Source organism: Astatotilapia calliptera, chromosome 4, assembly GCF_964374335.1.
Source record: "Astatotilapia calliptera chromosome 4, fAstCal68.1, whole genome shotgun sequence".
In the NCBI taxonomy this organism is placed as follows: domain Eukaryota; kingdom Metazoa; phylum Chordata; class Actinopteri; order Cichliformes; family Cichlidae; genus Astatotilapia; species Astatotilapia calliptera.
The window spans coordinates 27,398,614-27,412,491 of NC_137425.1; positions in this window are offsets into that span (position 1 = coordinate 27,398,614).

Here is a 13,878-nt window from a genome sequence, read left to right on the forward strand (position 1 = left end):
ATTCCTCTTCTGAGTCACCTGATATTTTGCCAACATCAGTTTGAGGCCATACAAATGGTAAAAATGGTAAATGGCCTGTATTTGTATAGCGCTTTACTAGTCCCTAAGGACCCCAAAGCGCTTTACACATTCAGTCATCCACCCATTCACACACACATTCACAGACTGGTGATGGCAAGCTACATTGTAGCCACAGCCACCCTGGGGCGCACTGACAGAGGCGAGGCTGCCGAACACTGGTGCCACCGGGCTACAAAAGGCTTATTTCTTGGCTTCACCAACCTCCTGCTACACCCAAGACTGTGCTTCAGCTACCACCAGAGCTGTGCTCTGCTTGGTCTGTTAGTACCTGTTAGGAGTCCCACAGGAAAACCAAGCCTGATAACAGTCCTTCTGGTGTGTGATGGAATTGGTTACACTAGTTCACTTCCAATGTCCATCATCTGGTTTGGGGGTTACCACCCAGCACACACCAACCACCTTGCAGCTGCAGCTCTGTGCAGAAGTCTCAACAATGGAGGTGCAGAAAACGGTCTATCTGGACTCAATGTCCTCAGCCTCCCTAAGAAATCTGTCTAAGTTCTGCTGGAGGTGAAGATCTGGTGTACCAAGGCCTCTGCCAGGCACTCCTAGTCCAACCTCAGTACATATTTATATTTTCCAGGCCTGTGACCTAGGGTGTACTGGTGCCACATACACTTTTAAATACCCAGTAGGATCATGGAGTCACCAGATGGCGAACCCTTCAGCGCCCTACACAGTGACTCCAGGAAAGCTAGGTACTCTGCACATCATTTGGTGCACAAGCACAAATGACAGTGATGACCCATTCTCCAATTCAAAGGAGGAGGGAAGCAACTCTCTCATCCACTGGAAAAAAAAAATAATTACCTGTCACTTGAAAAAACATTGCTTGCTCCTCTTCTGTACCACTAGCTAAATACCGAAGTACCGCAACTGCAACTTTATTTACATCTAAACAATGAAAGGATGTTTTTTCTTTTTGTATCTCCATGCTGTCACTGGAAGCAACGCTAAAAATTCCAGTCCGGGTCAGTCGGGCCCCCTTTCACCTCTGCTTGCATCCTTTTTTGTCATACCAACAATCCGCATGTCCTGCACTGTCTAACATACAGATGTTTATCAGTTTATATATTTTTTTATCATCTTAATGTTAGCATGGTAGCATTTTCTCATTAGAATTGGAAGCAAAGTACAAATGAGACTTGCAATGTCATTACCAGTTGGAGGCCAGTTGGGGTTTCACTGGCTTTTGATTTTGAAATCGAAAAATCGTTCTTATATTTCTCAAAAATAATTACAACTCAGAGTTGTTAGTGGCTCCATAGTGCAGTGGTCTTCACATTTGCCTAGCATACAATACAGGTTTGATCTTAGGAGGAGACACAAATCCCTTTGCGGCTGCATAAGAAAGTGTGAAGTTACTTGATTTTTTCTTTTTTTAATGTTTATGTTAATCTAAACCAACATCTTCTTTGAGGTTTCACAGCAGCTGCTTTCTTTTTAAGCTGAAGTACTGCCTCCTTCTTTTAGTTGTTTAAGCCGTCCATAATTATGAACAATATACGCTGTTGTCTAATTGCACTGAAGTCTTGTAATTACTGCGGTTGCTTACAAAAACCTAGATATGCATTTTCTTCCTGCAGCTGAGTTCTCATACCCAGTAAATCTCTAATGTTGGCCTGGACTCATCCTAACCTTGGCAGACCCTTCTTTTTTCTTCTTCACATATCCTGCATGAAGTCAGGATGTGTTCCACTCTCTTGTTTCCTTGTCGGTGGTTATAATGGCCAGATGAGACCAGTTTGTGAATTATTTATCATTTTTTGGGGCAATGTTTTCTTTGTTGCTACTAAAGTTGTCATTGTTCATCTCCCTCCAATTTAGCTTCCTCCCTCCAATTCTGAAAATTAAACTAATTAGCTACAAACACCCTTTCTATCACACACACTCACACACACACATGCAAGTGGTGTCAATTTTGTTATCCAACCTCTCAGCAAGACGGTATCCTTACTCAGATACAAAGACTTGCAGTAAGCAGTTATAGCAACCTATAACCAAAGAATTACTTTTAGATCGAATCCTCTCCTGTAAAAAGGGAGAACTTGTGTTAAGCACAAAGACAAATAAGATTTGACGCCAGGAAAAGCAGCAGTGAAACATTCCTTCAAACACTTTCTTACCTAAAGTGCATTTCACCCAGTCTCACTGATTTATGGATGTTTTATGACTCCTTTGACAAGCCCTAGTGTACAGCATTAATTACCGAGCTGCTCATTTCCTACCACAGATACCAATACTGTGACAGTTAATGTTAAGGGGAGCACAGGGGAGTAAGTGGGTCAAATATTTGTAGTTCACTGGGGGAAAAAATCTGTGTGTGCGACAAGGCCTTGGGAGAATCGTGACCAATGACCTGTAAGCTTTGAAGAGAAAAAAGTACATGTACCAGTACGCGCTGCTCAGTTCTTCCCCAGAGAAGCTACATGTGCTGTCCAGACGTTGCTGCTTTTTGCGTTGTCGGCCAGAACACGTAAATCCTAACAACGCACACATGACAGCGGGAGCTATGACTGACTGAGCTGGCTGGAGGCAGGATCATCTCATTAAAACCGCAGGTATCCAAACAGAACTAAAACCCAGCTCCCCATCCTTCCTGCTTAGCTCAATCATCTCCCACATAAGCTCTGCAATAAAACCTTGTATTTTAAACAAACCCATCCGATCTGATCTATAAACCTCATTCAGCTTGAACACCGCAATGATCTGTTTATAGTGATTAAGGGCAGCATCTGCCTAAAACTGGTGAGAGAATCATGCATAAACATGTGACTCATAGCGAGGACAGTGGGAAAGGGATTGGGGAATAATTGGCTTGAATTGATACAAGACGAGGCCACTGGGGCCATTTCCAAAAACTCGACTAAAGAACAGTAAATCTCTGGGGCTAATCATGATAATAGTAACAGCAACCATGTGTTTAAATAAATTACTTTCTCCAGCAATGGCACAGCTCTGTCTTGATGTTAGACAGCTCATCATAATAAACACTACAGTAGGATGAGACTCATCACAAAGTCATCAGTTTCCAGGGAATATCAACAAAAATATGTAACACAATATGACTGCTTGGAGTTGTGGCTATTTGCTATTAACGTGTCCAGATGAGCTAGTTTTGGGGGAATTTTGACTCTCTGGGAAATTAGACTGGAGGCTGAGGTGTGTGTATAGCATCAGATGTTCTCATGTAATGCAACAGTTATTCAGCCCCAAGGGTTACACATTAGACTGGAAAGAAAATATCCCACTTCCTGCTTGGTCTGTTTTTTTTGTAGGGGGATACCTCACGTAACTTCACAGCCTGCAGTTATACAGCCACTACTCAAGCCAGTAGGATGAGGTCCGCTTGTCACCATGTGTTGTTCCCCGTCACTGTTACACTGTCCAGAGTCACAAAACATGTATCCCTGACAGGAATTTGGGACAACTGTTTAAACCTACTGCTTGAAACTATGTATCACAAGAGGCCAGTAGTCTATCAAAGTGTAGTGCCAGTCAAAAAGCACATTTGATATATCTAATTTTAGTAAATTTCTCAATTTTTTTTTTTATCCAGTTCACACGATTTTGTGTCTATGTTATGTTGAAACAAGCCATAACATAGACACAAACATAGATGGTGTTTAAACGATGGACAAAACTACTGTCACCCATTAAGTTTGTGGACTCCATATTTTTGACTCTTAAAGCACCAGGTTTTGAGGTTATTTATAGAAAAAAGAATGTAGTACTCATAAATATACACAGATTACTGTGTAATTACGTCTTCCTTCTATAGGATGAACTTGTGGAGTGGACACTGGTACAGGGAAGCCGCCATCTTGCCCTGCTGTTTTGAATACTGTGGTTGAGATCGACATCACCCTTCAGACTCATGTTTTACATACATGGCTAGACATTTCCAAAGGAGAAAAAACTCATAGGCGTTCATTTTTAATTCATCATCCGATAAGATATGAAGGATCACACCTGTGTTTTATCATCTGATAAGGGGTCCGCTTCATCAGATAAGTGGGAACATGGAGGAAAGACACAACGCGACAGGGGTCTGGATAAAACGTCATCCTCTTTGTCCTCACCTCAAGCCTAAAATCTGGGCTCTAACACACAAAAATGTGCATTAACATACAATTACTTATTGTCAGCAGTTTAAACATGTGACACTCCCATCTCTTGACAGCTGACAATGAGGCGGCTAACAACAACAACAGCTGGTTATAAGCTAACATTATGCCAGCTTCTTGAATGTCCTAAAAGTTGCACCAGCTAACAGTAGCTAACAGAGGCTAACTGATGCTAACAACAACAAACACAGGAACGCTTACAAACAGAAAAGTTGAGGAGATCCTCAAAAACTCACCTCAGTATTGATGTCAATGGTCACAGGTGAGCGCCAGTGACTCATCAACCCATATTATACTTTTTTTACAGCCCTTATGAGTAGTGTTCTTGGTATTTGAACGTGTTGCTTGAGCATGTGAGAGTACATTGGCTTTATTTACTTGCCTAGTGATTCGCTTCACTAATGGTTTTTAGTTTCAGTAATAAACCTTAAGTTTTTTAATCTGACCTTACTGGCTTTGGGCTCATTTATGTTACCTCCCCTCTCGCCTAGCTGAGCCGGGTCGTAACATCGTCTAAATTAAATAGATGCACTCAGAGTGTTTGGGTGACTGGGAGGTAAAAATGTAAAATACAGATATCAGTATTTGTTTAACCCATAAACTTTTATTGCTAAGTGCTGATAATATTTAAATATGTAAAAATATAGTGTTCACAGAAATGTTTTTAAATGCAGAAGAAACAGATTTATACACAGAAGAAATGGCCACAGCCTAAATGTACTGTAAATGTAATGTTTCTGATCTCTTTTGAGTGAGTGCTTTTTTGGACCATATTTAGACCAGAAGATGCCGTGCTACGTTATCAGCTAATGCTAGGAGTGTGGAGGTATTAGTTAGCTAGATACATCCATTAACGTGAGTATATTGCACAAATTCACATATCTACTAATCAAAGAAACAAAGTCAGAATACCATAATTTCTCTCACCAGACCTTCTTCTTGCCTTTTGGATGGGCTGCAGCACACATTAGGCCATATTATTTGTCAGATAATTAAAATGCTATGAACGGCACTAACAGCACAAACATGGTTGAGAGATGTAGCTCAGTGATCTGGATTAGCATGGGTGTGATAGCAGAAAGCTAATGGCAGCAGGTGTTGAAAATCTATAAATAGAAAACATTTTTGCACCAAGCTGTTTTTCAAAAGTGTTTAAAAATTGACGAAGCAGAAGCTTAGACACATACCAACATCTCACTTCTGACACCTATGATTGTTTTGCCTTTTCTAAAACTGCATTAACTACACTACATTAGAAATGTTTTGGAGACAGTTACAACAATCGAGTCATCATCGCAGATAATAATATTGGAAGGGACTGAACTATGCTAACCTGATATCATTGGTCAGCAAATAAAATGTGCCATTTTTTATAGATTTTGTTTTGCTGAATCCAAGCTTTAAAAAATAAAGAAGACTGGTACTCCAAGGATATGTACCTGTGTGCACCTATGTACTATGTTTATATGAGTTTTAATCATTCTGTAACATTTGTCTACTTATCATTTTATGGTAATATCATATAGTATACTTGACTTTTTCTTCCTTATGGAATAATTTTTTAAAAATCTATATAAAAAAGAGATAATATAGAACATTTTTAGAAAATATAACACTTTATTTAACAATGTAGGAGAAAACCTTGGTGACTGTTACGTATGTTGAACCTGACATGTGAAAAAACATATTATTGACATGATGATGAAATGTTTTTAAAATTTTTAAAAACATAAAGATGTTATTTATTGCTAGAGTCATTTCAACAGTCCATTCAAATTCGGTTTACATCCACCAATGTCTTTAAAGTCAACTTAATGATTATTGGTCCAAAACGGACAAAAGGCCTTATAAACTATGATTCAAGTAATGTATATAGTGTGGCTTATATTGTCAACATGTTGAATGTACCATATAAAGATTTAAATTATGATGTCATCTGACCTCTCCTTCAAGGTCAAATAAGGTCAAACTTTCATAAAATGGTTTTTATCTTTAAAATGATGCTGTTTTTGTTTGAACTGGCAACATTTAGGAAATAACACTGCTATATGCAGACTCTAAATCTCATATAATTCGCATCCAAATATCATGTTACCTTTGACCTCTGACCTCACTTTAACATTTCACATCTGCCTTTCTTTCAAGTTGAACCTAGAATGTGTTGTGTTTAAAGAAAGTATGTTTAAGAGAAAAAGAATGAGGTGCCAAGTTAGAAATATACTGTAGTATAATATCATATAACAAACTCAAGTCATTCATGTCCAGCCTTTTTAAAAATCAATACAAATTCCTACCCCTAAATAATCATATGCTCCAACATGCGTCCTCCTCTATATGTATTCAAAGTAAACATCAGTCATGCTACTCTTACTCGATTTTTACTGCATTGCTAACGTCTTAAAGTAAGTTAAAAAAAAACAAACCAACCAAATGAAAAACCAAAACCAAATGAATCTATACTAAATGCAATCCTTGTGAGCTGCCTGGTTTTGGTGAAGGGTTTTTTTTAATATACTTTCAAAAACACGTAATCATATTTTGCAGCCCTGCATATTTCCTGCTAGAAGAGTAAAATCAAAGTCTGAGTAGAGATGAAAAGCTCAGATTTGAAACTTGACAGCTGCATTTCATGTTCGTTAAAGTTCCAGCTCATAAGATCCCAACTTCATCAAGACCAGATGACACTGAATTACATTTATTCCACCGTACATTTGGAGTTTTAATAACTTCTGCTTTCAGTTAAAGAGTTTATAATGTAAAATCAAATGTAAAACTCCAGGTCATGCAAACTCTCTAATGCAGACACGTCCTCCAACCCTTAGCTCACTTGATGACTGTTTATTCTTTCAGTTTTTCCTGTAAAAAAGCATCATTTGCTTTGCAGAGGGAAGAAAGTTGGGGACTATTTTCAGCTGCAGAAAAAGACAGCAGTGGGAAGAAACATGTGTGACTGAGTGAAAGTAAACTGCAGTCACTTAGTGAAATGATGTGACTCACTGATTCATTTTTAATAGTTTGTTAAAAAGAACGAAGTCCTGTGGTGCAGAGAAGTAATATATCATGCTCAGTTTGGCTCATTTAGGAGGATAAATTCACTGTTGGTTTTGGGCTCTTCTGGTCTTTTCGCTTTTTTCAGATAAAATAAAATCCTCAGTTGCTACAAAAGTTTACAAAAGATTACTTGACAGTAATTGTGGCTTGGGGGTAATTTCAGTGGAATGTTTAGAGTGAAGGTTTTACTCACTGCTTGGTTGAGTTTCTTTTTGTAAGAACTGGCATTGGCCGTGACATCAGTCTGTTTATGTGTGTAAGTGTGTGTCTCTGTGTGTGTGGGTGTGCGAACTGAGTTGGCTGTGCTGCAGATAAAAGTGAAGTCGAGCTCGTCGCTACATCAAAATCACACTGGGGGCGCGAGTTAAGCGCTCAGCTGGCGGACACGCTCGATACCTCAGCTCTCACACTGTGAAACACGGGGTGTTTCGCTATGTGTCTACAGTACGTGTGAGTGAGCGCACACTTGTGTGATCGTCTGCGAGGCAGGCCGAGCTGGTTTTAATAGTTTCCAGAGGTTTGACGCGTGTCAGCCAATAAAAACACAAGCACCTAGAAAACGTTGAGCAATTCAGTTCCTGTGTTCACCAGGTTATCAATGCTACGAGTGCCAAAGACCTGACCTGTTCTGCTGGTTGTGTTTGCAAGGATACTGTACTGCGATAATACTTTCACACGCATCTATCCTGTACGAGCCACAGGAAACACAGTAGAAAGAGGTGAGTCAGTGAAACTAAACATAAGCTGCTAAACATGACATCTGATCCATAAATGTCCACAATCAAAGTGGAGAAAGCCCTACAAGCCAGTAATGAAAAAAATCACCTCTTTATTACAGTTTTTGGACTAATGAAGCACAACTAACAGTAAAACACTGGAACGCCAGTAAATTCAGAATTCCTACCAGTGGTCCAGTATTCCCTTTCTTTCTCCCTCCTCTTTTTTACGACAGACGCAGATGAAACCGGAGAGTGAATAACAATACTTTGGGTCTTAGTTAAATACAGCATCAGTAAAACATACCCAGCCTTGCCTCTGTGATGGTCTGGGCGAGCCAAAAAGCCTCCCGATTTCCCCTTTGCAGGCCCACAGCACACACAGATCTCGCTCGTAATGAAGGGTTTCTGTTTGGCTGCTTTTTTGTTTGTTTTTTTAGAGGGAACCCCTATGGAACAATGTATAGATTATATATGTACTAAGAACGTGTGTCTCAAATATAAGCAGAGACATGGGTCGAGGGTGGATGTCAGCCTTTATAGTGTTTGCATATCTTCTTTTATGCTCAGCAAGTTAAATATTTTCCACAGGGCTGTTGTGCAGCAGTAAAAAGTGCTTATCCACTTGCACTGTAACACCAAAGATGTTTAAACAGGCTCATAACGTCCCTGTCAGACATGCAGTAATAAATAATTGCAGCATTAATCAACAGATGCCAAACAAACAGTTATAATGAAACGCAACTGTGAAAAATCTTCTTGTGGTTTGCAAAATCTGTCTTTATTTACATGGCATAGAACATACAGAAACCACAAACTATGTTATAAATAGCCACAGGAAGTGATTTCACCACATCAGGCAACTACAGCCAAGTTTAATATAAATTCATGCAAAACAAAAAACCACGCTCATGTAAACAGCTGTCTAAACCTTTCCATTAGCTGTCACTGCATGATTACAAAGGAAAAACTCTATTCCTTATTAGTTAGCACCGATCAATTTTATGTCTCTCGCACAGCGCACACACAGTACAGTAATAATGAATGCAGATGTACTCCAATGCAACTGTGCAATATTATGTCATTAATAATAGTGGTTTCTGAGGTTACACAGACCTCATTATTTTCTTTCATCGGTATGAAAAGCTGTGTTTGACTATGACATTTGTTTAATGAGCCAGTTTAACCAGTATGCTATGATGAGTGTTTGTGGAGGTGTTTAGCGTTTACAGTGGTTTCTAAGTTTCTGTTACTGTAAATGTTTAAGGTAGCAAAGGAAGACTTCATGTTCAAAAGTATTAATGTCGAAGATAAAACATGTCTTTCATGCCAACAAAAACAGAAACGGGCTTTGTAACAGTTAAAAGTCCTTATTAAAAAATAATCTGTGAGATTTTTTGGGTGGTCTTGCATGCACTGAACTAATCCAGAAAATGTCTTTTATGATATCTAGGCGTGAGCCCACAGCTTGCCCTTTTTTGAGTCAGTCCAGTTTTGGTTTGACTTTCTAACTTTCCCATGGGCATTTTTCTTATTCTTAAAGGCCACTGTTCTTTGCATTAAGTATATTAAGCAGGTGCTTGGAGGGTGCTGAGGAGTGTGCTTATAGATATTTGAAATTTGCGTCACTTGGGGATTTCCTAACAGTGATATCTAAATTGTAATGTTTGCATGTTTTGCATGGTGTCACTTTTCTTTTTCACTCTAAAATAGTACAGAAAAAACACTATACCTGCTTAAGACATTAAAACAAATAATAATACCAAATAAAATAAATGTAGTATTTCACCCCAGCTCCTCTGAAACTCTTAAACTCAAGATTAGGTTTGCATAACTCACAGCTCAAAATAAACCTCAGGTAACTTATACTGGGTCTCAGTAGAATCCCTCAATATATCGACTGCTTCATAGAAGTCATTGCTCATCTTACTTTAAGGCCACACTTCTTTTAGAGTCAGAAAATAAAGGTGGTAACTGGAACCAAATATGGCTCTTCTGCAATGCCCTGAAATAACAAAAGAGTGGTTAGGCACCCTCAGTGGTACTTCAAAGAGGAGCTACTGTGCAGCAGCCAGAGTTGTGGGCCTAAGATGGCACAGACATGCGATAATCATAAAAATGCAAAAGCAGGGGGAAAACTACAAAACTGAGCATTTAGATCAATTTGAAGACTGAACTTTTAGGCCAAGTACATCGTGCACATACTTATTCTACTATTTGACTCTTTCTGTAATATATGACAATGCAACAGCATGACAGAAATGAAGGAAAAGCATACAGTAGTCAACTTTATATACTAACAAATTTCAAGAAAGTGCTGACCAAACGTTTGCATGCTACTATTGTTTCATAAATAGTAGAAATCTTAATAAACTGTAAGAATTAAGAGAAGGAAAAAAGTTAAGATAGTCTGTGCGATGACATGTTCAGCAGAACGTTGTTAAAAGTATTTCCTGCAGTGTAACCTGCATACAAGTGCAACATTGTGTGACAGGAAAACAAAACAAAACAATGCATTGTTATAGAGGACCAAAAATCAAAACACTTAAAAACCAGTTAGAGAGGGGAAAAAATGAAGACTTGATGTATGTATGATCTCCCCGATGTGAGTGTGTGCGCGTCGTTGGATCAGCTTCTTTATGATTGTTGCAGTTTTCAGTTTAAAAAAAAACAACAAAAAAGGCTACCAGGAAGTCCAGCTTGTGGCCTGTGAAATTTACAGCCTTGTTTTTATTAGAGGTGAAGCTCAGATACAATAGTTGGGTGAACAGAAGTGTGCGTGTGGCCACTGGTCAGTATGTGGTGAGAGGTAGGAGGTGCTGAATGTAGACAATGGGGTGGTGTAATGGGGTATTTTTAACCGCTGTGCTAACTACGCTGAAATGACTTCTACGTCATTTGCTGTCTCGAGCCACACAATCTGTCTACTCATACCTGTGTCACTTTTTGGGGACATATAAGAGTGACTATTGTATCACTAATCTGCCCCTACCTGTTTGTGCCCCTCACTTTCTATCTACACAGCTATTCAGACTTGCATTCACAAACTACAGCCGTGCTGGAAGTTAATTCAGTAGTTTGTACTGGGAGAAGCAGTCAGTAACTCACAGCAGATGTAGTCTGTGTGTGTTCTCGCAGACAACGCAGCCCAGGACAGACTAGTAAACAACATCTACAGCATTATAAATCTTATGTTTGATCTTGAACATCTTTTGATCATCATTGGGTACCTGACCAATGATGAAACCCAGACAAAGACTCAAGGATCTTTCCCGGAGAGAGATGCTGAATTCCCCCAAAACATCATCAACAATCATCATCTGTCTTTTCCCGAGCAGCCGAGCATGCCCACGCTCCCCTTGTGTGGAAGTGAAGGGAGCTCCAGAGTCTGACCCTTTGGTGGAGAGTGTTGGTGGGCTGCTGGCGGGCCTGTATTTGAAAAAGTTTGAATAAATCTCACAGAGACCGTTTAGTAATTCTCATGACTCACCCCAACCACACAGCCTGTCATGCATCCCTCCCCCGCCCACGCCCACTCTTTTTCTCTCCTTTTCTTCCCCGATGTGGGAATGCTCTTTTTGCTCTTTATTCCACTCTGGCCTCCAAGATGAACTCATCTCAAAAACCACTACTCTGTGAACAAAACGAGCTTTCATAAAACTGCCCCTTCACATGTCACCCCTCCGAACAGCTAATATGGAAAAAAATACATATGGATTAAAACATGAGCGAACCAGTCACTGAGCAGGGCACCAAAGTCTCAGTGGAGCACACTGTCACCGTGGAAACATCTCAAATGTCAGCCTTTCAGTTTCGATCTACAACTTTACGTTTTTCTATTTCGCTCAAGAAACCGACATGGGATTACGTCATCGTTGGTTCGGGTTTGACTACAGAATCGTTAGAGTTAAAAAACTTCTCGCAGAGGAACCCTATTAGGCAAGAATGCCCTTTTATCAAAGGTGACCCCATGACTTTCTGAGGCTTATCAGAGAATGCAGAAAACCAAGGGGGTAAAAGGTGGAAGGTTAAATGTTGAAATGTAGGAATGTGGCGACCGGTAGAAGGAAATGTCTGAGAAGTGGAACATGAGGGGAAACAAAGCCTCCATGGTTTGTGGGAGGATTGGAGGCTGCGGCGTTGTTACCGAGAAACACAGCATGGTAAAACACAGAAAAGGACGAGACGATCTGAGTTTCAAGCAACAGCTCTACAGTTTTTTCGTCTTGCTGCGAGTGTAGCTGACAAGACTCTTTTATGAGTCTTTTATGAGTCCAGCCAGGAGAAGATTAGCTTAAAGTCCAGAGATACGCAGGCAGCTGAACAAAAATGATAAATGGTTTTATGGGGTGATTTGTGGGCAAGAACTTCCTGGAGTCCTTTTTCTTGTGCCTGTTACCTTCCGGTTACTTCATGAAATAATCTGCCATGCTAATCTGTTGTGAGTGTTTGTATTTATAAAGCAAAAAGTGGTTACCGTTGGTTGCACAACCACAATTTTTACACATATGAGAGGGGTGTTGCTCATTGTCTAAAGCCCTGTTTCCTGTGGGACCGCTGTGTAATGGGCAACCTCAGGAAATCATTGTATTAAGTAATAGTGCAATATGCAATGATTCCACACAAACCATGGAGAAAATAGACTGTACAGGGTAATAGTTATGTAGCCATAGTGACATCACCTGTTTCTGGACTAATTTAAAGCCTCAATGTTTGCAAATTGGTCCCTAATGCTTATTTTATGCTATCGCATTAGAAGAGGTGTTTTCTAGAACACCAGGAACAGGAGACGTGTGAAAAATATATCAAAGATTTTCTTTAAAAAAAAATACAGTATAAAAAGTGCAGGCTTTTTATAGAGCTGAACTAAAATGCAGTGGACACTATCATTTTAGTTAAGCTCTTTGAATGCTAGGTCTCCCCTTATCGCCACGGTTCACTGATAGCCGTGGAGATAACAACAGCACATGCAAGAGCGGCCAACAGACCGGTTGCACCACATATTTTTAATAGTGACCCCATCTGACACCTCTGCAGCCATCTGAAACCACCCACAGACTGAAGTAAACACGTTTGGTTGAGAGTAAAGTGCTAACTTATCTGCAAATCTTTGCTCATAAGCTGCAACCCAATGACGGCTCACTTTACCGCGGTCAAAATCTGTGCGTAGACATATTTGCTAATTACTGCTAAGTAACTAAATAATACACTACTTAAATTTTACCCACCCAAACTAAAGCAAAAACGTCTTGAACAGGCTGTAAGTTCATTAAAAATCTTCAAAAAGCTACAAATGCAGTTGGCAGGGGCAGTTCAGTATCTCCAATTAGCCAATGCAAGGCTTAGCAGACAGCTACTGGATAGGCTACAGGTCACATCACTGATGCTCAAGTTGTGGAAAGAGCAAGTCTAAATTCATTAGAAGAGCGAAATGCTTGAGGATGATGAGATGGATGAAGGTGTCACTGAGTAAGGAACACTGTGCTGCAATTATTGCCTGCAGACATTAGTATAGTGATATGTTAGCAAGATAGTAAAAAATGGTATTTCTTTCCTCTTAATCTTATAACAAAAACAGGTGTGTTTACGGCTGCCAGTTGGTTTACAGCGGAAGGGCAAGAAGGTGTTTTCATAATCAAACGGCTTTTACACCTTCCAGTGTGTAAAAAAAAGTTTGCAGACTTTGACACCCTTATATAACCAAAGAATTGAGCTTTCTAACATGAGCTGGTGCTATAAATGGGTAACCAAGTAACCTCTTAATGCACAGCTCATTCAACCTGTTGGGGCTCGTGTTGGGGGTAGAGTCGGGTTAACACTAATGACTTTTTCTAGACTTTTTTGCCTGTTTGAAATACTCAAATGAAAAATATGTAACGCCAAAATTAATGTATGAGATCTCA